We start from the raw sequence: 25336 nt of genomic DNA on the forward strand, positions 1-25336 counted from the left end.
TTCTGGGATTTTGGAAGTAGGGGAAAAGTTAATATCATCTGGTGCACATTCTGTTGTCAGATAGGACATCATCAATTCTTTATTTATTTTTTTACCTCATATTAGGGGACACTTTTGTGATATAATGACCAAAAAAAAAACATATCCTATTTTGTGTGATTCCGGACAGTGAGTCAGCATTTCCCACATTCCCTTTTCTGCCAGTTTCTCACAATTCCTGCGCTTCGCGTCTGTCTCTCGTCCTACCGCAGCCCCGGCAATAAAGTTTGATCCTGCCCGGACGCCCCGTCAAAGCTCCTCGCCGTTCGCTCCCTCGCGCACCGAGCTCGGGAACCAGTCTAAATATGATGTCAGCAAGTTTTAACGCACGGCAGCTTGTCCCAATTACGCAGGAGGAGGCGAGCTGACTGTACGCGGCAGCCTGTTTGATGCTGTTTACTCTCTTGTGTGGTCCCACCGCAGCCATAACCCTCCCTCCTCCCCCACACGCTCACCTGAGGCGCTTTTCACCACGACTTGAAGAGATATCGAATGTTGCAACTTGTTAGGTTGTTTTTATAGCTCATTTTCCAATGCGGAACTTGAGGAACTTTTTGGAAGCACTGCGAATGTTATACCTTCCAAGGCCCAGGTCGAAGTCGGAAAGTGCAGATGACCTTGAGGACCACGGTTTGAGAAGCCAAGGCTCAGCAGCTCATGCTCGTACTTGTCGGCCACTTGGGTAGAGTTTTACGTCAGTTGACTTATGTTTTGTCTTGGCAAGAGAAGATGAGAAGAGTTGAAAGTTCTTGTTTTTGTTGATGGTTTGCCGATTCCACACAGAAAGACTCTTCTTGCAGTGAGGCAAGTTCGTCAGTTCATAGATAGATAGATAGATGGCTTTTTAATTAATCACAATTAATTGCATTTAAGCATCAATTATTTAAGCTGTATTTTTTAGAGGCATATTTTAGATGCTTCTTTGTATTTTTCTACATTTTAACTTATTTCCGTGGAGATGTGAGGCCTGTGTGATCATTTCAAGCCCTTCAATGACAATAGCAGTTTGATTTATTTTGGAGAATTACTTTTTTAAACTTTTTTGCTCTTGGCTTTAAGCAGTGTTCGTCCCCAAGCCACGTCTCAAAGGAAAAAAGGAAACTGAAAAAGTGTCTGTGCCGCTAAAGCGAAGTGTGATTAATTCCGTTTAATGATTTTAGTCGCATTAAAGGAACAGGCCACCGTTTTTCCATACTGTGATATGTTCTTACCTGAGCTTAGACAAGTTGATGCGTACCTGTCTGGTCTTTGTGCCCGTGGAAGAGAGTGGTAGCTTCCAACTTCACCCCGTTTGGAGCTATAGGAATATACTGGGAGAGGCCAAATGCTAACAACAGCTTTGGTTTTTGGTCGATTTGCGTGACTAAGGGCACGCACAAACAGGTACGTATCAACTTGTCTAAGCTTAGGTAAGAACATGTCTCATTATGGAAAAATGGTGGCCTGTTCCTTTAAACCTCATGTAATTAAAGCAGTACTAAGTAACTTATTTACCTTAATATATCCTTTTCGTAGTCCCTGTGGGGGTAATACAAGTGTTTATGGGATGATTGGAGGGTCTTTCATCTCCCCCTGGTGTCTCTGGCCAGAAAACCATGTTTGCAACTTGACTGCCCCCGGTGCGGAGAAAGCAATACACACTAATGGAATCACGAAGAAGAAGCTAACATGCTAACGGGCAAAGCTAACTGCGGGCTAACGTCACTTTAAACAGTATTTACAGCCAAGTTTGAGTGAAAAAAAATATTTCCATTGTATAATTGGATGCACAGTAACCCTCTCTCCCTTCGCCTTTCCTTTCCCTTCGCCTTTTATTAATTGTCTCTCCAAGACAATTAATAAATAAAAAAATCGTAACTTGCTACTACACCTGCAGTTGCGCTTATGGCCTATAGGGGGAAGAGTTACTTAGTACTGCTGTAATTTATTGGAATTAATGGAATTAATAAAAAATAAAAAATCCGGACCCTATAGGTAGATAGACTGAATACTGGCAGGAGCTGGAGCACACTGTCATACGCACCAATCCAGAGCGTCCCGAACATGCTCAATGAAATCAGCTCATGAACCAAAGGGGACAGTAACAAGAATGTTGTTTGCTTTTATACTTCTGTTATACAGATAACATATCACAGCTTGGCAACCAAATTCAAATGAGTTTCCAGTTTGTTCTTGTTTTGCCACTCTGTCCAGAGCATTGGGGGTTTTGTTTAGAATTTAAAAATGATGTAAGTATTTATTTTGGCGGACTATACCTAAATGAGCACACACAAAAAAAAAACATAGTTACTGGTCCGAGACAACATTTTTATTGTGAACAGTGCCAACACACGGAAATACAACAAAAACCTTTTTCTTCAAATATTGATTCATCATCAGTATAACAGTATGATGTCCACTGTGTTCCACTGGCTGTATAGCTGATGCAGAATTTTTTAGGTTTTCTAGAGGTTGTTGTCCCCCCCCCCATTTTTACACATATTATGTTGCTGTTTGCAAATACAGAACTCCAAAAACAAAGAACAAATCCATTATCTTAGAACACTTTCTTCACTTACATACAAGTACTTTTTTGGATCACTACTTTTTCTTATTTCTGACTTATTCTTCGTGTTTCTGGTCTTACCGCCATCCAGCAAATAAACATTCTACAGAGGAATCTTCCATAATATTTAGATATTGTGCGCCCGCGCCCATACGCTCATGCAAATAGACAGAGACGCATTGTTCGGGCGCCTTGGCTTCAGATGTCTTTTGTGCTCGTGTCTGGCTTTGAAGAGTTCCACAGCACTAGCATAGCCGCGGTCGTCAACCGGTGAGTTTGTTTACACATACATCTCGGCTTCGGGACGCGCACAGACATTAGCGATGACGGCAAACCCCTGGCTAAGTTTTCTCCCCCCCCTGGGTGATTTATAAGTTGTCTTTTTTTATTCCTTCAGTTTGTTCGCTCTTTCATTTGCGACACCGGAACAGGCTACAGTGCAAGCTAAGTCCATAGTCAACAGATAGATCGCCGATGTGCCGTCGTCATTAGCGGGCTAGCAAGTGCCTTTCGGGTAAACACTGTTTCTATACAAGTTTGAATGAGAATAAGAATTTAGCATTGAAAGTGTTATGTAATTGCATTCATGTAATATACGTGATCATATAGAATTGGCATTGTCTTTTTACAATTTGTGATACTTTAAAATGATATAGAAATTCCTATACTCACATTCAACAAAAGTTAGCAAAGGGCAAAGTCTTAAAACTTGCTAAAAAAAAAGGGGGAAAGGAATTGAAATGGAACTTGGAAGCACCTGAGAAAGATCAGTTCTGGTGGTCTAGAAGATTGGTTTTCAACTGGTGAGTCAGGTCCCAAAAGTGGGTCAAGGAACATTTCTTTCAATATTGAACTCCTGAAAAAGACTTGATCAATGCTTAAAGTTGCATTATGGAACTTTTTGTGCAGATTTTTTAAATTATTATTATAGTGTATTTGACCTTTTACTGAACCAGTGGATGTGTTAGTGCCTTTACTGTCCATCATGGTAGCTCCAGGATCAATTGCTTTTAGAGTTTCTGGTAGGTTTTTACAACTGACGGACCCACTCACCTGAAAACCTACAAAACACCTGATCAAGAAACGTTGTAGAGGCCAGCGTGATCGAAAGTAAAAGCGCCATGGATATCATTATTTTTTTCCGTGCATGAAAAAAGTTCCATAATGCACCTTTTTAATCAACATCAATTGTGAGGAAGTACAGTCCTTATACAGTATCCAACATTTTAGAAACTTTTTTTGGTTTTCCTTTTCGGGGTGGCGGGTGGGTGCAGAAAGCAGTTCCTGAGGCACATCAGTTGAGAACCACTGGTCGAGAAGAGGTTTAAAGAAAGGGTATCATGCGTTTGTGTCAAATACATCTTCACCACTGTCTTACACTTTATTGGTTAGAAAATCCAATATTGATCTAAAACCACCTGAAACAAAATGGCCAGTATAGTTTCACTTCCTGGTCATCCGAACAAGCTGAAATTAAGCCCCTCCCACTCTCTTGCTTCCCTTGAACACTCCAAAAACTTAAGAAAAAAACACTCCTTGAGCGACAACCTACAATGCACACAGTAAAGAAATTCGACTTGATTGTTCAGTTCCTCCACTGGCACGAGGAAGAGCAATAGTTTTAACATTTATAATGTGCAAAGCTGGTATCAAGGAACAGCAGGGACCTCCAGCCAATAGCTCCAACATTTCATTTGTTTAATTTGCGAACATCCAGGTAAACATAGTGAAGTATAAAGAATGAACTCTGGTCTTCATTTTTAATTGTGCTGAAATATCATCTTGTAAATCCCATTGTTGCACAAGTCCCATGAAAAGCATTAGCAGCTCCATTGTTGCACATAGAAGTTCTTAGAGGGATGGAAAATTAGAACCCTCGCTGACGTGCACGTAGCTGCTTATCATATTCATGCATGTCGTATAGATGAAACCCTCACAGCATTCTGAATGTTACTTCTAAAGGAACACAAAGTCACAAATGATCTCTTTGAAGGATGGAAGTTGCAGTCTTTATCCCTCATACCTTTTTGTTTTTTCTATCCCTCTCGCCTCCTCCTTCCATGCACTTTTCCTGCCCTAAAGCAAACACAATTTGAATGCAGGTGTTGCTTTATTGACCTTTTGCGGCGAGAGAGCGAAAGCTATGAGAAACTTCCCTCGCCGCGCTCGGACACTTTACGCGTCGGGCTTTTGTGTTAATTTGTCGTAGTGCGCTCGATGTGAACGCCGTGCCCTCCTGAACTTAGGACACGCACACACACACAACCGCCATTCCCACCCGACACGCACGGGGCGGGCAGAGGTGGGATATGGCTTCGGGCTAAGGGGGGAAGGATTCGGGCCATTACGGGGCTGCGAGGGGTAATGGTTGCCATGTGCTGAACTCGTCTCATCCCTTCGGTCGGACACAATCCCCCTCCCAGTTACCGTACACTTTTTAAAAACATTAGAGCTAATGCTTTAATGCCCCGGCGCTGACGTGGGGCTGAGGCGGGGACATGTCTGAGGAATGCTAGCTGTTGCTTGTTCAGTGCACAAGGCCGGGCTTTATTTAGGATTTTTGATGTGAATGTGATTGAGACATTATTTGGGTGAATTGTGTGAACAGTGACTTACTACTTGACTTTGCTTGTATTGCTTGTGAAGAGGAAATACATTTTCATTCAGCATTTAAAGTGAGAAAAGCAATGAGTTTATGGGACCAAAAGAGACAGTAAAATAACTGCTAATGTGAGATTTACATCCCACAGTGGCAGAGTCTCTGTTATCCTATACTTGGTAATGTAGCTGTCAATACTTTACAGTCCATAAGAACTATATTACTGTATTATACATCACGCCTAGTACCATCAACAAAAACGGCAACTCATTTATCTTCCGTCTTGTTCTCTTTTTCGTCATTGACCCAGTTTATACCTTTTACGCGTTCATAATCTGGTCATTGTGCGATGTTGCTTGTATTTACATTGCACGCTCCGACTCGTCCTCTTCCTTGTTTCGGTCATTAATCACTGGTGCCATGCAAAAGGCGCAGGGCTGTCGGCTGCGGGGATTTACATGAGAAAAAGGCAGGTCCTACGTCGGGATGACTAACGAACAGTGGGCACGTCCAGCGGCCCGTCCTGTCCAGGTGTCTGCCCTGGGTCAGAGCGCATGGAAAACAGTGTCTGACCGCTGGCCGAGATGTCCTCGCCTGAAAGAACCTTTTAGCAAACAAATGATGTATTTTGATATGTCGCACTAATGGGTGTTTTCCACTAGTCCCAGCTTGGCTGCCTGGTTCTACTCGGTGCTTAACCACTAATGAAAGTAGGAATGAGGTCTAATGACATGAACAACAGTGGAGTGTGTTTTGTAGCTTGCTAACTAGCTTATTAGGAAGTGCCAAGCCAAATACAAGAAGATACCAAGTTGCTAAAAATCAAAATTCAGAAGTGAGCAAACATTGGCTAATGCTATGGGACAGACATCTGAAAGTCACAGTGTCCAATGATATTAGTGGCTATCCATGTAAAGTATTGAAATCAGGGTTCATACAGGCAGAAGCAACTCACATTTAATGTCATTTTTAGTGCCCAAATACTATTTTTGAATACCACAAACAGGGGAACAAAATCAGCGCCTGCTCCATTTCTTAAGATTTTAGTGAAGAGAATTGGAGAAAACCGGTAACTTTTTTACCCAAAATTGTTGAGCAATGTCATAATTTTCCAATGAATTCAGATTTAATGCCAGTTCGAATCCAATTTAATGCTATCTAATACATTTAAGGCCTTGATTTTGGCACAATTACTTTAATGATTTGCTTTGGGCAAAAGTATTGGCCGTGTGGAACCATAGCTAGGTCAAGTGAAAAAGGCCAATAAGTACCACCTTTTTTCAAGTACTAACAAATTCAAAAGCAGAGGTGAGCAAAGCTATTATCTTAAAATGTGACTTTAACCACGACTTAACCATGGGGGAAAAAAATAATGGTTGCCATGTGCTGAACTCGTCAAGATTGGAGTTGGCTAATCGAAGGCTAAACTAGGTCGGAATAAGAAAACATATTGATTGTTTAATTGCTGATAAAAAATATAAATAGTGGGATCATCCAAAGTGTTGAAATATTTATTTGGACCTAAATGTTTGATTTTATTGTTGGTCTAAAGTGTAAGTGATTTGCTACTGAAGACTGGTAAATAAATTAAATATAAAGGATTTTTTTGTTGCTGCTTTGTTTGTTCCCTTAAGATATAAGAATAATTGCATTTAGAACAAATTTTGTCACGTAAGGTGCCAACTGGCCTCAAAAAATTGTCTCTTTTTTAACTTGGAGACGGGAGTTAACATCACAATGTCCAAATCAACCGAAACAGGCTCCTCCTCTAACGTACTTTACCTATTCCTCCATGTTTTCAAATGCACACGTCAAGGTTGTCCCCTATCTCCGCCTGTTTTCCCCCCTCTCTGTCACAAACCTTTTTTCATTGGATATTAACCTGCACAAAACTTTCTTGTCTGCAACAATTTTCCCCCTCTTCACCCACCAACGCAAACACCAAGGCAGAGGGCACAAAAACAAAAAGTGTTATTCCGAGGGATACATTGTGTCAACATCTTAGAACGTGATCGCCATAGGGACACACACACGGCTCAGTCTAGACTATTTACTGACAAAGGGAGAGGTGTAGGAGGGTGAGTACAGTTCACCTTTACATGCACCCGACGCGCTAATCGGAAAGACAACATTTAGTCACGGAAGGGGCGCAAGAGATTCACTTCAGAGGTTATCGGCTGTGAAAAAGCACATTGTTCAAGTGGAGGACGGCAGGAAATTGGTGTCAACATTGGGGGTTGAAAATCTTATGCGACACTCAACTATATTGTGTAGATTGATTGGTCCTTTATGACACTAAATCTATCATTCTCTTCTCAGAAACATACCTGGAGTTGAATTTATTTAATTCCAGCATGTTTTTATGGGGTCAGTCAGCTTTTCGGAGCTGGTAACCATTGTGGTAACTTTATATCCTTTTTAAAAGAATACCTGGCGTGGGTTTTTTATGTGCATGTTTCCGTAATCCCGCACATTTAGTCCCTCAACTTTGCACTTACAGCGCCAGCCCACACTTTGATGTAGGCTACCACACACGGAGAAATGCGAGAAGAATTGAACAGTTAAAGCAATACATGCAAACTTCCAAGTTTACTGGTGGGTTTCATGAAAATCATAGAAGTGCGCTTTGGTCTCTGCACCTATTGCTAGTCCGAACTGCTCATTGAAGATCAATAAAGTCATGATTTATTGTCATGTCACAGATCAATTATCAATTACTGATAAACTCTTGGATAAACATTTAACAAGAATCACTGGACTTTTTTACAATAAATGTCCTTGGGTGTATGACAGGCTTTAGCTTACATTAAAGGAGCTATGCTTGATTTTTTTTAAATTTTCTGTATTGGAATAAAATTAGTTTTGTCCTTTAGCATGTGGTAAAAGCAGGCATTTATCAAAAAAAAAAAAATGGTTTTAAAGCTTTTTAAACAGTCATAAAATGCCAGGCTAGTAGTGAAGTGACAGTTTTCCTCCCTGAAAGTTGCTAAACCTGGTTTAAACTCAGTCCCTGTGATGAATTTTAATGTTGTAAATGCATAAGGAAAGTTTGAGATGAGTTTGGACCAGAAAATAGCTATTTGAAATTTGAGTGACCCTGTTTCTTTGTAGAATCAGGTATAGTTCTTTTAATATAAGCGACTCACATTAAGGGATCTGATCATTACATATATGTAAGATCAGTTATTTCTTAAACTAAAATACTTGGCTTCAACAGTGGTTATTTTTATTTTATTTGGCTTCTTTAGGTCTTTCTATCAGAGTTTCTGACCCAGCCTTGATTAGATTAGATCCGCTAGCTTTAGCATGCTATTGCTAACCGCAGAATGTTGCGTGTCGAGCAAACATACATTTGCAAAGGTTAAAACTAACTCAGCGATTGAATTCTCCAGGTTCTGAGCTTATATTGATATACAGTATGTCCATATTCACTTGGTAAAACTTCTGTGTTCTGAAGGTGTAGGGGGGCAAAATTAGTATCGGTTCAGTATTGGATATTTGTAGTCGACATCCGATATTGTATTTTTTCCAGTATCGGCTCTGTTATCCGACACCAGTATCAGATCGGTGCATCCATAGTAGTGAAAAAGCTTTAATTAAAGGTACAATATCTAACTTTCCCACCCAAAAAAGGTCAGGCACCTTGATTCTTTGCACATCTTGTAGGGAGTGATTCTGACTTTGACTGACGGCAATTATGGCATTTCTCTGAATGGTGAATGCGTTTTTGAGGCACACAGATAGACATCTGTAAACATGGATATGCCACACCCGGTCATCAGTGCCGCTCTTAACGCTCTAAGCAAACTAAATAAAGAAAACAGGTGAGAACACAGGCCTCATTCTAAACCCCACGCTGCAACTCAGGGCAGATAAGCTGTGCAGGAGTAATTGTTGGTCGAAGGCCTGATTGGTAAATTAAGTGGAATGGTGGTAATGAGAGCAGCGGTTAACTGCCCTCTTCAATTAGCAGAGTCAGATGGGGGTTAATGCGGCCAGAACAAGAGCTCGAGTCAATATGGACCTGTAAAAGGATAAAAACACACTTTCATTCAATGCTCCAGCATCGATGGCTTTACAAGTCTGTAACTAAGACTGACTCTTTCACAAGTACTTCACTGTATCCAGTGGGGAAATGTATTTAAGTCAACAGTTGGCTTACAAATACAAGTACCTCCCTTTTTTAGTATTTCTTCCTCATTTTTTGTACTTTGTGCAGGTAATTATGATGCCTGGATCGATATTGCTGTATCAAGTAGTGGTGCAATATCATCAATCACCAAAGCTAACATTTTGATACAAATTATGATAAATTATGATGATACAAATTATCATGTATTTTGTAAAATACATGTCATGATAATCCATGTTTTGTTGATCTAATTTATACATTATTAGATTAGGGTTTGGTACATAAGAACTACTTTTCATTCCTTCTTTTCGCCCAGTTTGAGTATCAAAAGTATGAGAGAGCTTTGCCTCGTGAATTGCCCAAGTTTCAATGTGAGTTTATGTGAAAGCAAAATGGCATTGCGCAGCGGTTAGTGCCTGTGCCTCACAGCTCGAAGGTCCTGGGTTCGATTCCCACCTGGACGGGGCCTTTCTGTGTGGAGTTTGCATGTTCTCCCCGTGTCTGCGTAGGTTAGTGGTAGGTAATAAAAAAAACATGTGCAATAGGTTAATCCTCCAGCCAGGTGTTTCTGACCACCAGCCTGGCTCCACATCATGGAGATGGGTCCCCGAGCGCCGGCCAATGCTGGCAGCTCACTGCTCCTACAGGTTGCCCCATGCAATACTGAGGATGGGTCAAATGCAGAGAACTAATTTCTCTACAGAGATTAATACAGTATCAGATTTAGATTTAAATATGGCACATCCCTATAAAGCCATTTGAGTGGAGTTCTAGTTGAAAGTTACAAAACAAGGAAACACGGTAGTTTGGAACCCAAATTGTCAGTGCAAAGTCTAAATAAATAGTCTAAACATCTATTTGTGTGTTTGTGTTTCACTTGTTTTGAAATGTTTTTTTTAATTATAGTTATCATTTACAACAGATGTGTAACTCCCTACGCCGCCATGAGTATTTCTGGACGAACATGCTCAACATACACTTTGAGAATCACCGAAATGTTGCACAATTTCACAAAATAGTTCGCTTTTGAATACATTCTCAAAACAAATTGTGCAGTTTGAGACGATCATAAAAAAACTGGCCCACACGACCGCTTTAAAACCATTGACGTAGTGGCTAATGTGGCCATGGACAGAAAATGCAAGGCCAGCAGGCATTATCCAGGAGGGAATAAACCTGGATTACTGAATTGTATTCTCTAATCAATACTAATAAACTTGTCTATTGGTATACATTAGAAGCTAAACAAACTCCTAACTCTCTCTAACAATCTCCTCTGACTGTATCCCACCTGTCAGCGCGAGCCTTTCCATTTTAAACAATGGCCAAATTAGGAGCGGGCTGATCGATACACGACGCAGCCCAGCGCTCTCCTTCACACTTGGCTTGTCCCGGGCGTACGTCCCATTAATAATGCCTGGTTCCTTTACATCGGGGGGGTGGGTGGGGGGGCCGAGTGGGGAAGGCGGTTGGTTGTTAAATGAAGTAGGTGGCCGCTGTTGGCCTCTGGAACAATTAGCCCAGCTTTTTTAATTAAGGCTCTAATCAGCGGCTGTGGTGCTGAGGGCCCTGGCTGAAGGCAGGGAACCCCCACTGGGATAGATGCACTTGAAACAACACAAGGAGGAACACTTTGAAAAGGGCTTGGAATGAACAGTGTTGCAATCGGATGTATGGTTACAGCCTATGTGGTGTAAAACTGATATGTTTGCCCAGTGTATAAAAAGTTTGTATCATCAATTCAACCTGGATAGACTTAAGGCGAGACACTGCAGGTGAATAGGGAAAAAATTTATATTTACAGATATCAATTTGAAACTTTTGCTGTCGATCACTGGCATAAATGTGAGAAAAAAAATACATTGCAAGTTTTCTGTCATTTTATCTTAAGACCAAAGGTGTTTTATGCCTAAAAATGCCCCAAATTTCCCATCTTTTCGGCGACGAAATCTGAATAATGGATAGAGCTACATTCAAATTTATGGTTTAATTTTATTGATAAATGAGTTACCAAGACGTTTTCAGAGGGGATTTAGGATATCTTGTTTAGTTTTAAAATAAGCTGTTTTTTAGTGGAAAACTTAAAAAAAAAAAAAAAATAATTTTCGCCTTATTTTTTGACATTCAAAACTCAATTAATGGGGCTAGGGATTAGATAATAAAAAAATACCTCTGAAAAAATCTCCCAAATATTGTTAGGCTGGAAAATTTGAAGTCTTTAGGTCCTACTGACGTGGACATAGTGTTGCCACAATGACAGAAAAATGTGTTTTGAGAAAAAGGCCCTTGAAATTGCATTGTCCCATATAAGTCTATGGGGGAACATTGAATCATCGCAATATTTAAACAAGTTATTGTGAAGATTAGGTATATTTTCTGTTTCCGGGTGAAAGCTTGTATGTTCAGAGATCAATTTGGCCCAAAACCTGAAAACTGAAAAAATTGAGTTTTGCCTGTAGTGTCTCCCCTTAAACAGACAAAAGCAGTGATTAGGAAGATTTATTGAGATGTATATTAGTTTTGGCGATCAGACCCCGGCGGTAGACATCGATACGTATGAAAGTCAGTATGGATGAACAGCTTGTAGCTAGGGATGTCTTCCCCCGGAGCCTGGACACTGGTGGCGGTATGGAGACCCGTGAAGATGCAGCAGGTAGAAGAGGTGGAGGTGGGGTGGAGGTGGGTCGCAGCCCAGCGGGGAAGCAAACGAACCATGACTGCTGGGGCTTAAATGTGGGACTGAGGGCGATGATTGGCGGCTCTTACTTTGATGGCTGAGGTGGAGGTGTGGCCCTCTCGGAAGCGAACATTGGCTGGAGGTCGGTGATGCTGAAATGAGTCTACCAGGTTGAATTAACGTTGAGGCTTCATTATAATGGGAATTATAAATCAAAACAGGAATCCTTAAACAATCAAGAATATCAAGATATCTGCGACATTGTGCTGCGGTGTCCCAAGTACTGAAGAGTTCTGTTGTGATTACAGATACAGTCAGTGCCATTGACTCTTGTGGTTCTTTACCGAGTCTTTGGGATCTGTTCATTTCAAGGAGCCGTTCAGAAGACTGGCTCTTTTTGAGATATGTTTTATTAAAATACAAAGCCAGCCAGATGACTCACATTATCTACAACCAATCATCTAGAATTAAAAATCTTGTGCCACAATTAATGAAAAAAAAAAGACATCATTTTTAGTTCGAAAGCTTGTTTGCAATCTGCTGTTTTGCGCTGGTTCTGGGTAAAATTGACTGAAAAGAAGATCTGTCTCTTTTCGCGATGGAGATACAATTGAGACTCCTTAATCTAGTACAGTGGTTCTCAACCTTTTGGAGCCGCAACCCCCATTATAACAGGTAAAGGGGTTCGTGACCCCCGCCCGGGTCACACCGTGAGAAATAGGCCTACATTAGCCTACATAATTCTTAAAAAACAAGGAAAAAAAACAAATGGCTGAAATAAAATTCATGATACGAACAAATAATGGTATTCTGGTACAATAGCAAACACATGCTACAATAAAACATTACATTATTTGCTAATGAAAATATGTATATTTTCTCTAAGTGATCTGGCGACCCCCCAAATTTGACCACTGATCTAGTAGACTCTAATCAACTTTAATTTAACATAAATTCCTAAACATTTAAAGGAGCATTATGCAACTTTTGTATGTTGAAAAAAAGTTTATATTTGTGCGTATTTTAACGTATGCGTATGAGTGGTCAGCATGGCGCCTTTACTTTCCATCACAGTGGTCTCTAGGACGCAACAGGATCAATTTTCTCAGTTTTCTCTGCTGACGGATCCTCTCACCAGAAAACCTACAAAACAATTGATCCAGGAGCTTTGTAGAGACCAACGTGATCGAAAGTAAAGGCGCCATGCTGACCACTCAAGAAGTCACAAGGGCAAACACACACAAATATCAACTTTTTTTCCGTTTAAAAAGTTACCAAATGCACCTTTAATAAAAAAATCAGTTGAAAACGCCGACTGCAATTGAGCTGTTCAATTACAGTGTATTGAATTTACAAAGTAATCAATGTAGAAACTTCTTGATTGAAAAAGCATCTCGCAACCTTTTTGAAGGGTCAATCCCTCTGCAATGTAAACTTCTAGTCCTGTCACCAGAAATCCACATTTGTAGCCAACATTTGTTTTCCATTTCAATGCATATTATCCATCTCACTGTATTGTATTTATTGAAATAGTTTTTTTTATGTGGGATGGTTTTTGTTACTTTGCCCATGCTGCAATATTTATAGCTTGCTGCATCTGATCAAATGAATAAGGCCAGAGCTGATGTAGTAACAAAAAAGGGATATAGACATGATCCATGAACGATGACAGTTCGATCTGATTCAAGATTTTGTCCGGCCAAAAAAAGCTGGTGCCTTTAAGATGAAGTCAGCTGCGTGTGCTTTCACAAACTCCTTTCTTAGACGTTACTTTTCTTGTCCAAAAAAATAATAATCATTCACTTCCTACAGGGATCCAGCCATCATGTTTTCCATTTCTTTCCTTGGGCGGCCCCCTGCACCCCTCTGACCCATCCAAATAGGGTCTATAAACCAAACCTGGCCCCGGAATAGCGGCAACACATTTTTTTATTTAGAATCTGTTTTTAGGCATTCGTCAAGGATGCCCGCTCTCTCCGTCCAAAAGCATGAAGCAACAGGAAGGGAATGTCTACGCGGCCTCTCTGCCAGCTTCCCAAGACGAGAGAAAATGAAAACATATTTCTTATTAACAAGAATCGATGGTGACTGCTCGACTTGAGGCTTTCTCTTACAAGCAAAGTCGGAGGAGACAGCGCTAATAACAACAAGGTCAACGCGCTGCTTCCGAGAATATGCGGCAAACTGGTTATTTTGGAAGGGGCGCCTGATTTCTAGGACTCTAGAGGATAAGACAGGAGGAGCGCGGTGCCAGCAACGTGATTTGGTTTTGGTAATAGGCATGGAAGTTAAGCCCTTCATAGTCTAAGTGCCTATCTGGAGGGGTTAGGGGACTATCCAAGTGCGGATCAGACATCCTGGACGGCGCAGAACAAGTTTTTGGCATCGTCTCCCCCTAAAATATTACAAGCAAATGTGTAATTTCTTGGCATGAAAGGAGAAACAAGTAGTAATGGCATGTTTCTCCACATGTGAATATGATTTGGGACAGTAATCTTTGTGTTGTAAGACGTTCGTAGGGCAAAACTATGGTGTTTTTTTTTTTTTTCAGTCTATGGGAAAATTAATGAAAATTTGACTTCTCGAACCAGTGTGGATTTTGTTAAAGCTAATTTAGTCATTAGTCAGATTGTAAAACATTTTACCAGCTAAAAATATATATAATGCTAGCATAAACAAATCCTTCCTACTCAGACCTGACTTGTGACTGTGCAGGGAATGGTACATCACCAGCTTGTCTCCGGGGAGACAATAATAATAATTTATTCATTTTATTTATTTATGAACATTTTATTAGAGGATCAGCCCCATGAGATGAAGCTCATTCTCAAGAGGGTCCTCAATAACTTGTAATGCACTTTACAAGCCTGTGTTACCAAGTTTCTCAAAGAGCTACACTATCATTATTCATTCATACTGTACTCGGTGGTGGAAAGCTACTATTGTAGACACAGCTGCCCTGCGGTAAAATGGAAGCAAGACAACCAGTCTGCGCTATCGGCCCCTAAGACGACCAACCACTCACTCACACACTACATTCATCCTTGACTATTGTACATGTTTTTAGTGGTATGGGAAACCGAAGTACACGTAAGAAACCTATGCAGGCAGGGTGAGAACATGCAAACTCCACACAGAAAGGCCTCGTCCAGGTGGGAATCACTGTGGGGTAGATAGAACCAGGTTTAAATTAAATGTATTTTGTTGATATATTAGAAACAAATATAAAAAAAATATATATATATATATATATATATATAAAAATACACCACGATGCGCAGTGGTATTACTCCACTAAGTATATATAGTTATATAGTTATAATGCTGTTACAATAGTGTAAAGAAAAAAAGAATACCTCATTTTGAGAAAACGGCTCCTAAAGTTTTGTAACGTCTGTACATGCGCCTGTAAATATTCCCCGTCTTTGGCAGCGGCTACGGCTGTCTGCCAGGAATGACCATATTTGGATTACAGCGCCATCTCGGTCGCCTTTCGTGGGACATTTGGATCGGTCTGTGACAGGTCTGTTTTTTTACTCTGACTTTAAGAGGCTAAAAGAGAAAACTAGCAAAAATCCCAATATTGACCACAACATGTAAAATTAATATTTTCACCAGCTGGGTCTCGCCTGAAATGTTCGAAGTCCCGGCCCGGGATGTAGTCTGTGTCTGTGTTATTGGGCATAAATAAAAGCATCATTGTGTCGAGCTAACTGTTCTGGGTCTTTTTGGTTTTGCTGGTATGTCTGAGTTTGAGTTCCACAGTTCAAAGCAACATAGAACCTTTGTGCCTCCATTGTGGCTTTAAGCACCTTCAAGTATCGAAGACTCGAGTCCCACAATTTGCGTACACATTCCCATTTTGCGATCTAAAACTCAAGACGTCCTTCTTTCCCTGTCATTCCGCCTGTGGGCTAAGTGATTTGACGAACTATTTTGTCTTAAGTATCAGCATTGGCAGCCTGTGTCCATGTGAAATCATCTGCTCACTGGAGACGTGCCCGGGCTCTTGTATCTGTTTGGCTTTGTTTTTCGTGAATCATTGCCTTATAAGGTTCAACAAAAAACTTCCCTCCACAAAAAAAAAATCCTTTGAGACAGAAGTAGCTATAACGTTGCTTCATCACATCGCTATCTCTTCTTAACTTTCCCCCCCCCCCCTTCTTCCATTCTTCAGAATTCTCATTTTCGTCCCCGTAGCCGTTCGCCGCTCTTTGCGTACGTTTCGCCGGCTCACCCACTGTTTCCAATCAGCTGCCTTTGTGGAGAGCCAGTTTGGGGCCCGCTAATGCCAGCACATGACTCCGATTGGCAGCACATTTGCTACATATTTTTCCACCCTTGCTCCCATGTTGGCTTTTTTTTTTTTTGGTGGTGCGATGATAGAAAAGGTAGAGAATCTCGCAGGAAACATTTTTGTTGCGAAGACGCGATGGGACCAGGCTTAAAAACACACTTTCCACTTTCTACATTCAAAAGCTGCCATATCTTGCATAATCAAGACTTCAAATACATCTTTTGTGTATCTCAGCGCTCCTTGGACCAGTAGACTAGCTTACACCGGTTGATTTGTCGTCGTATCATTAACCATTTTTTTCCCCCCGTCGAACCACAAAAACGTCCCCAGAAACGAAGCTATTTCATCTTTTTTCCCCCTACATCGCAACTTCCAACATTTCCATCACCCGCCGCCTCTTTCATTACATTAGCCTTTAGCGCGCGGTCATGCTAACCCCGCTAACCTCATTAAAACGGCCCTGATTAAGGCCTGCGCGCCGGGGCCTAGCGGGGGTAAGGTGTCAAGCCATGTGCAGCCGGCAAATCTCCAGCCCCCCCGACGCAAAGAGATTAGGCAACTTTTTGCAAGATATTAGCCGTTCAAAAATGAGAAAAATGTCGCTAATCCTCTTGTCGAGCGCTAAGGCCCCGGTCGGACAAGGCGCTCTTTTGTTTAAGCGTGCGTGTGTGTGTGCATTAGGTACAATGGGGACAAGGAGGATTTGGAATTAGCCCGGACTTGAAAGACTTCCATGATAATTATTGCTCAAAAAACAGGAAATAATACATTGTAATAGGAATTGGAAATGAAAAAGGCTCGGGTTCATGGAAGTTCCGTGCGTGGTTGTGCTATCGGAGAGGTAGCGTGTTGGCGCTACACCTGACTTGTTTTCATCGTAGAGTTTTGCCCTCCAGTGCGGTGACAGCGGCCTGACGGCGTGTGAAAGCATGTGATGTTACAGGTGTGGAGAGCAAGGGATGAAGGAGAAGGGCCACCCATGTGACCACCCACTGTCTGCGGGTCAGGGAGAGAGGGCCTCGTCTCCGCTCAGGGAGAAAGTTATGCAGCGGCTGGACTGGGAACTCATGCGCGGGGACTTATGACACAGATTCACGTTGGTTAGAAAGGGGCAAATGAGCCAGAATCGAGGGCAGAGAGGTTCAACGGTCTGGTGGAAGCAGCCGATGAGTGTTGTTTCTAAGAGCAATCACTAAAAGTATAAAAAAACCCGCTTTGGTTGTTGACAAAGGGTGTCAAAGCGACGTAATGGGAGGTTGAGCGACGATGGCCTGGTTAGAATCCTGCCCTTGTCGTTTCGTAGTAATGACAGGCTGGAGCAGACACTTTTTAAGCAAGGTGGGTGAAGTGTCTCGCCCAAGGACACAACGACAGTGTGCTTCTTCAGGAGCTGGGATTCGAACCCCTGACCTTCCGATCATGAGACAAACCCGCTCTGCCAACTGTGCCACTGTCGCCCCCTATTTGTCACCCAGAAATTGCATTGATGATGGAAGAGTGTGCCCACAGTGCAAAGTCTTCTCCAGCACATCCCAAAGATTCTCTATGGGGTTAAGATCTGGACTCTGGCATTGTCGTCATGGCAAACATTCAAACATATCGATTTGAAGCTTTTGCTGTAGATCACTGGCATAAATATGAGATAAACATGTATTGCAAGTTTTTTGTCATTTTTTTGTTTTCATGTCAAAATAAGCTCAATGCTTTAAATGTCCTATATTTTCGGAAATCTGAATAAGGGATTGAGCCTGGTTTAAATTTTATAGTTTTATATTGTTGACATACTTGTTGCAAATCAGAATCAGAGGGGATTTTGGATATCTTGTTTAGTTTTAAAATAAGCTGTTTTTTGGTTGAAAAATCTGTAAAAATGTATGTTTCGCCTTGTTTTTTGACATTCAAAACTAAATCAATCAGGCTTGGAATTAGATGTGAAAAAAATCACACTGAAATAAACTTAAAAATATTGTCAAGAAGTACAAGGCTGGAAAGTTTTAAAGTCTGTAGGTGCTTATGAGGAGATGTCGTCACAAATTTCAATTCCCCAAATAAATCTATGGAGAAACATTGAATCAGTGAACAATTTGTTATTTTATTTTGATGATTAGGTATTTTTTTGTTTTCAGGTGAAAGTTTCTATGTTAGAGACCCATTTGCCTGCAGTGTCTATCCCTTAAGAGCCTTTACCCTCCACTGATGCCATGAAGTCACACAGCCGACCCGCCAGAGAAGGACTGGTAGCACTGCGGTATTTTTCACAGGAGCCCTCCCTGTGATGCTAAGCCTCATCTGCCCCCCTCCCCTGTCATCGCCGCGCTCCTGTCACCCCCCGTCACCCTCGCTGTCCCATCGAGAGACAGCCCCCCGAACACCAGACAGCCACGTGAGTGTGTCATATGGAACAGATTTAGTCCTAATGACCCCCTCGTCCCGCCCGGTGCCCACCCCCTCTCCAGACCAAACCTCCCCTGTCCTGCTCAGTATCATCCTGTCCGCACCAGGAACTAACTGTCCCGAAGACAGATAACCTGGGCTTTCCAAATTACCCGCAAGCATTCGGAATATACAAAATGCTATTTATGTTCTCAGAAATGACCTTTCATCTAAATTAGCCTCGGAGAGATGAATGCGTGTTGAAGAGAAACAAAACATGACATTCTTTAAAGATTGGGCAAACATGTTGTAGAAGTGAATGCAGAGACACAGAGATGACCTGTTCAGGTGAAAAAAATGCTATGCACATTTTATTTTTGCAGCCCAGAATCTATTTGCAATACACGCTAGTGCAGTGGTCCCCAACAGAGGCTTTAGTCCGGTCCCCAAAGCCTTTTCATCCTCTCGATATACATTATTTCTTAAGCTGAATTTGAATAACAATGAAATAAGATGGCAACATTTTTGATTCATAAATCAGTTCTGCTTTGTAAATAGACAACCTGTGTCCATTCTTAAGAACAACTGCACATGTCCGGACCCTAGACATATGACGAAAGTTACGAAAGAAAAAATTGCAGACCTCGAGCTGATTTAGTCGGGGACCCCTGCACTAGTGGCTATAGGTGCAACTCCAGAAAGAGTCCTTTTTTTAGGAACACGCTCCTGGAGGAGGCATCGGATCAGCCGTCATGGATTCTCTGTCCATATTACTAATGTCAATGGGAAGAAGTGACTGATATTTTACTTTTTATGTCTGTGGATTGGTCCAAACCACCAGTGGATTCAGGGCTATCGTATCACTTCGAGGGCTTTCAAGATGGATTTCTGGAAGAGTTGAAGACTCTCGAAATCTTGTGAAAATCCTTCTTGCAGTTCAAAGCAATATAACCTGCCTTCTCGTGTGCATAGCTGTTCGTTCTGGACTGTGTTGAATGAGGTACAATCAATGAAAAGTTTATTGAATGGATCAACTTTGACTCTTCGATTTCAGCAGGTTGACGGCATGTTGCAAAAAAAAAAAAGAAGCCTTTCGAGCTTTACACACATGATAAAGAAGAAGAAGAAGAAGATAAAATAAGGTGATGAAAGAATGTATTGAGAGAATGCATCTATATGAATTTCTCCAAGGACTGTGCGGTCGAGAGTCAAAGATTGCAGACTGGGATTTGCTTCGAACAGCAACGAACGTTTAAATCCCTATCAACTCCACGGACACTACTTGTCTCCGCAATGCAACCCCTCTCGAGAGTCCACCTCTCCAGACTTTTTGACCTTCACCCCCGTCCCTCCTCATCCCGCCCTATACAGGCTACTTACCCTATCTCCCCTTTTTGACACGGGAGCATTCTGTCACGTTAGCGCATCGCCGTGCCACAGATATCCCAACCAGACCCCCTATCATCCCCCTCCTCCTCATCCTGGTATCTGTCCCATACAACGCTCTATGCCCGTTAATTAGTAACCCGGCTCGACAAGGATAGCATGAAACTTTTAGCAGAACTGCCGACCTCTGCAAATGTCGACTTTTGGTGAGTTGAAAACGCATGGTATGGAGTCTTTGCGCTGCAGTATCGCCGCTTGTTACCCAGACAAAGACATTTGACAAGCCAGACGAGGTTCTTCTGACTGTGTTAAACTATTTTCATGTATGGTCAACAGGACAGGGAGTAGAAGATATTTCGCTTCCATCAGCTTGTACTCGCTCTTGTCAATTTAAGTTCATTGTAGCTACAAAAAGAGATGTGTTTCTTGAAAACTGGAGCGAAAGGTCCTTGACCGTCCAGTTGACGATATTTGAACATCTTTACTATGATGAAAGATTCCTGGATGACTGAGAGCCCATGTTACATTCTGCTTTCAATTGCTTTATCTTTTTGGTATGGCAAGAAACAAAAATGAGTACATTTTTCATTTTTCTATTTTATAACTTTACTGGAAGTGGATTATGTATTTGTTTTACCCTCTAAGAATAGCTATAATTTACTTTTAGTTTTTGTCAGTTAATATATTTGTTTACTTTATTTTATTTGAGTAGAAAACAAGGTCTCTATCTGCCTATCAGTGTACCCTCAAACAAAATTGCCCCTTCGTTCCATCTTCTTCAATAACTGACCCCAATTGCGAACATCTATCGTTCCCCGTTTAACTCTTCCGTCCTCGTCCATTGCGCAATAATTGGACCGTTTTTTTTTCGTGGGATGTTCCCGCTGCCTCTCCGACTGTGTGATCAATAACAATAAAGGGCTGCAGTTATCTGTGTTAGCCTCTTTCAGCGCCGCGCGGATCAATAGTCATCCGTCATGCTTTCACACCCTCAATGTTATCGCTAGAGTGCCGAGATTAGCTCGCGTAGCATCCGCCGGTGTTTGTCCGCAGCTATGTAGGTTAGCAGTGGGGGCTATGAGTGTGTCCGGTTTCAAATGTGTCGGATAGCAAGCTAGCGTTAGTACGTGTCGAGTCCAGTTTTCTTGAGACATATACAATATTGTGTAATTTTGGTGGATTGACTGGTCTGCACATACAAGCTTATCATTCATTTGGGATAATTTTTGTCAAGTTAAACGTGTCTGGCTATTTGGTCTTGTACTTTGGCTGTGTTATGAACTGGCTGTTCTTTGGTCAGAAGGGAAATCGACTAATGCAAAGGTGCAAAGGGGGTGCATACAGTCAATGTGTTTTTGTGCTGGACACTTCACCCAAATTGTGAAAGTATTCATCAAATTGAAAATGGCTCATTGCACAATGTGGCTACGCTAGTTTTGCTAACATGAAATTGCTTGTGTCAGTACTTCCTGTCCTTATTGTTCTAAAATAAACCGAGACCGATTAAAAAAAAATCACATTAATTTCATGATATCCCGTGGTAGGAGCTGAGGGAAATGATCAGTTATGTAAATGTAGGTTATAAACTTCAACAGAGGAGTAGCTAAAGGCTAACATGCAATGGTAAACGGTCACATTTATATAGGGCCATATTACCTGCTTCAGGCACTCGACACGATTTATATCAAGGAACCAAACACCCATTCATACGTTCTTTCATACACCAGTGTACGCAGACATTGAAGGCAAGGTGGTTGAAGTGTCTTGCCCAAGGACCCTCCCGATCACAAGATGACCTACTCTACTTTCTGCGCCACTGTCGCCCCTGAATGTAAAATTAAACAAACATAAATGCAGATTAGTTCATATTTGAGGCACTTTTGTAAAACCCTAAAAAAATTCATGAAATTAGCGCAAGCCCTTAGCATCAAGACAAAAACGGACATCTCTGCCCAAGTGCTTACTTCATACATCAAACTCTTAACCGCAGTAAGAGATAATCTACTAGGAACTCGCTGTACACCACAGATTATTTAGAGAATATGCTTCTTCAGTCGGGTCAAAACAGAAATCTGGTCACAATAGCAATCCGTGTCACATAAATAGATACGATCACAAATGATTCCGGTTTAAGGCAGAATTACGAAAGCCTATCTCTACTTCTTCACTAGTGCGTGTGTCAGTATCCCCTTTTACCCCTCTCTGGGATCGGTGTTGAACTGCGGTCTCTCGCCCCGTCACTCCGGTACACTGGCTCATCCATATCCCCGGTCTGTCACTAAGAGCAACCGGCCCCATCCTTCAAGCGGCGGCCATCTTTCAACCCCGCACCACTCTCCCCATCCGTCTGTCAGGGCAGGACTTGACTTCTGACCCCCCCAGAGGCCCGCCCATCTAGTTACCCCCGGCCCCTGCGCTGATTGTGTCACTGACCGCCGCGGCTCGCGTGTCCGTGCCGAGCGTCTACGGTTTCGCCCGGGAGAGAGGAGAGGCATTGTGTGTGGTTTTGAAGAGACGAGATAACTAGCAGTGATAGAGAGCGAGATATTTCGAAACATAACCGCAGTCTTTTTGGCGCTATGTAGAGACATTCGGATTCTGGAACATGGTGATGTCAAACAACAAACTTGCAAAGATGTATTGATCACTCTGAAACAACTTCAAAAATGTATGTTTCCTTTTGACTTGGACTCCGGTTCCCCTCACTCCCGACCCAATCATTCTCTCCAGGTCCGCAAAGTAGCTCAGGGTTGCCAGGTACACACTGTGAAGTAAACCCGCAGAAATGGACGGCTTTTTATGCTTCACTGCGGGTGAAAAAAGCTGTCCGTAAAGTAGGCTAGATTTGACTTATTTCTTGATAAAAAATCACTAAGATAATCATCCGAGGAGCAAATGGGCTCTGAAGACAAGAAAAATACTCAAATTCAAGCTGCACCGCATGTCTGCAGGTTTTGGTAGGTTTGTCAGTTCTTTTTTTTGGTGGGTTTGTCTGCTGAGACCTGGCAACCCTGATGTAGCAACTGTCGGACATTGGTGCAAGTTGTAGTAGCCAAGATAAGGAACAGAAAGGAACTTTATACCAAGCAGGTGTTTGGCGGGAAAAGAGACCACTTCTTGGTTATGTAGGACCGCAAGCAATGTACGAGAAGGCGCTATGGCACTTTCGGAGATTCAAAGATCACTCAAACATGCGGAAATGGCTCAAAACCCTGCTCCAGATTTTGATGACGGAACAGCATTGCGCCATGGCAAAACTTGTTTCCCGCAGATCCTGAACCGCTTGCTAGCCGTATCCACAAAGGTTTGGCTTTCGCAACATCCATATCGAGACACGAGTGGCCTGACCAGTTCGCTTGACCAGAATAGAATAACAAGCGTCCTCGGAGTAGACCGTACATATAAATTATAAACATACTGACTCTCCGTACTACTATCCCCTTTGAACGCGCACATGTCTTCACCTCGTGTTCGGAAGATTTATGGACCTATTTTTCAGCCGCGTTTAGCCCGAGCTCCCGTGTCTCTCCGGGGGATTGACACTATGACTCGCTCATTTTCATCTCATTCTCTCTGAACCCGGTCCCGTCCGTTTCCCTGCCCGTTCCCCACCCACAGTTTCTGCCTAATGTCCAGACTGATGAGCGCAATTTGGTGCTTTGCCCGATGTACCCAATCCGACGGTACGCTCGTTGGCTATTTGATTAATGGCCAGGGCTAAAGAAGCGTCAGAAGTAGCGAGCCTCCTGTACGTGCGCGCATTTCCAACCCAGACACACATGCCACCAGCTCGCCATTGTAATTGATGACCAAGGGCAGCCATTTGCAAACCAAACACATGGGAGACAGAGACATAGGATAGGTTTTACATCGGAATTCAAGGCTATCGATTTGAATCTAATGCCTTTGGAAAAATGTTGGTGCGGATTCTGGTATTGGAAGTAGCAAGAGAGACAGAAAAGAAAATGTTGTTAATGATTAGTTTTAAAGTTTTCATGATTAGCATTAGCAAGTTTTATGTTAACCCGAAGGGAACTATGAACGCAACATTTGACTCATCCTGCAGTCCTGTTGGGCAGTCTGTCAGGCGCATTGGCTGACCGCAGTTGAACGCCCAGAGAAAGGCCTCCAGATCTTGAACTAGCTTCATTATCTGGAATACCTAGCAGGAGAGTCTATTGTACACGTTGGGTTTGGACGGGCTTCACAGAGTACATTAAATGGACACTCTTCAGAGTTTCAGATGACGTTTGTGTTGTGTTGGTAGAGTTTAAATATTGTCAGCAATACATCACGACTACCACAATATCCATATCCATAAGTTTTTATGCCTCCGGTTCAAAACCAGGACTAGACGACGACCGACTCCAGATTAGACGAGGACAAGCGCATGTTCTTCAACAGATGAACTTTTACTTGGATAGAGCAAAAGAACGACAAGAGCTGGGCAAACAGAACTGTCAAGTCTCCCGTCTTGGCCGTGAAACAACCGTAGTTAGTATCATCTCATAAATCTCATGTATTATAACACTATAACAATAAAAGACATTCCCCCCTCTCCAAACTGAACTCTGTCACTAGCCAAGCAAGAACACCTGCAGTAGCTTGGGTGCAAAAATAACTTTTCGTTGGATAGTTGGCACATAGAGGACATTCATCATCCAATCAGAGCTGTATTAAGATTAGGCACCTGCCTCACTATCCCTAAGGTTAGTGCTATGGCAGGGTCAGGGTTAAGCTGATTGCTATATGCATGACGTTTCACTCTCATGACTTGTAAGTGGATGATGTACCAACTATCCTACAAGTTTTTTTCACAGCCCGGTTGGCAGTTCTAGCAAGGTTAGCATGGCTGTCAAGTTTTGGCTGAGCTAAGCTAAGTTAAGAACATATATCTGTATGCAAAAACGGCGGCCTGTTCCTTTAAACTGTTACCCACCGCCTAAACTGAGCGCATTTTCTCCAGTTCGGTTTTACCCAAATCAAAAGCTTCTTGACTAGCTTAAAGGAACAAGCCACCATTTTTCCATATTGAGATAAGTTCTTACCTGAGCTTAGACAAGTTGATACGCACCTGTCTGGGCTTTGAGCGTGCCCGTGGAAGAGCGTGGTCGCTTCTCGTTTCACCCCGTTTGGAGCCATAGGAATACCTTAATACACCTTTGGAATACAACTTTGGTCTTTTTGCGTGACTGAGCGCACACACAAAGACCAGACAGGTACGCATCAACTCGTCTAAGCTCAGGTAAGAACATATCTCAGTATGGAACGGTGGTTGTTCCTTTAAC

The 25336-nt window shown here is 42.1% G+C and overlaps 1 protein-coding gene across 7 annotated transcripts in view; it reads left to right on the forward strand.

The window, feature by feature from the left end:
• Positions 1-25336, forward strand: part of prdm16 (PR domain containing 16) — a 354719-nt gene that overhangs the window by 65586 nt on the left and 263797 nt on the right. The window lies entirely within an intron of this gene.

Source organism: Gobius niger (assembly GCF_951799975.1).
Source record: "Gobius niger genome assembly, chromosome: 6".
In the NCBI taxonomy this organism is placed as follows: domain Eukaryota; kingdom Metazoa; phylum Chordata; class Actinopteri; order Gobiiformes; family Gobiidae; genus Gobius; species Gobius niger.